The sequence below is a fragment of the Macaca fascicularis genome, chromosome 9, assembly GCF_037993035.2.
Source record: "Macaca fascicularis isolate 582-1 chromosome 9, T2T-MFA8v1.1".
Lineage (NCBI taxonomy): Eukaryota > Metazoa > Chordata > Mammalia > Primates > Cercopithecidae > Macaca > Macaca fascicularis.
The window spans coordinates 121,404,378-121,405,316 of NC_088383.1; positions in this window are offsets into that span (position 1 = coordinate 121,404,378).

The following is a 939-nucleotide window of genomic DNA, read 5'->3' on the forward strand; positions in this document are numbered from 1 at the left end:
GAACCAGAATGTTTTGAGGTTGCTCTGGGAATCCATGTTCAACAGGTCCTCATATATCCCTAAGTAGACTGAAGTATGAGAACCCCTGGCAGTCTGAAGTGAGAAGAGGGAAAGAATAGCCAATAGCTATTCTCTACTTATCTTCCTTGAGTAGCAAGCCCCCAGGATGGAATTAAGGAGGCTTAGCTTTGGCCTGTCTCAGAGGGTCACTTCTAAACCCACGGATTGGGAGGTTGCTTCTCTCCAAACCAAATGCATCATAACTGCTTCTTCCCTGACCTGCAGTTTCTCTCTCTCCTCTGCTAGGACAGCTTGGGGTCAATTTGCGAAATCATCTGAGTCCAAAAGCTCACTGGAACCATAAGCAAAATCCCATGAATGTTTTTTGGCTCAGACGCTTACCAGTGTACATGACCCTGGACAAGTCAGTTAAATCTGTGCCTCAGTCTCCTGAATATCAAAATGAGCAGAGTAACACCCCTCCTGGAGGGATGTTATAAAGATACTGTGAGATTGCATAATTACTTAGAATGGTACCTCACATTTATTAGGAATCCATAAGGGAATTCTGTTAATAAATGTGTCATTGCACACGTCATGATCTCAAAACTAGGGCACTGGGAATAATATGTTATCTATGCACTTTGTGTTCCCTCCGCCCTTCCATATGTATCCTTTCTTTGATTTGTATTCCCACACTGGGTAATTTCTGATTCTTTGTGTTTACAGATTGCCTTTGTCCTGAGAATCTTTGAGCCAGGTGACTGTGTGTGTCCTTTTTGGATCCTAATATCAGCACAGTGTTAGGCCTCTAGGCATGCAAATTAGTATCAATCATAATAAGTATAAGGATTTGTATTCTTTTTTTTTTTTTTTTTTTTTTTTTTGAGACGGAGTCTCTCTCTGTCCCCCAGGCTGGAGTGCAGTGGCGTGATCTCG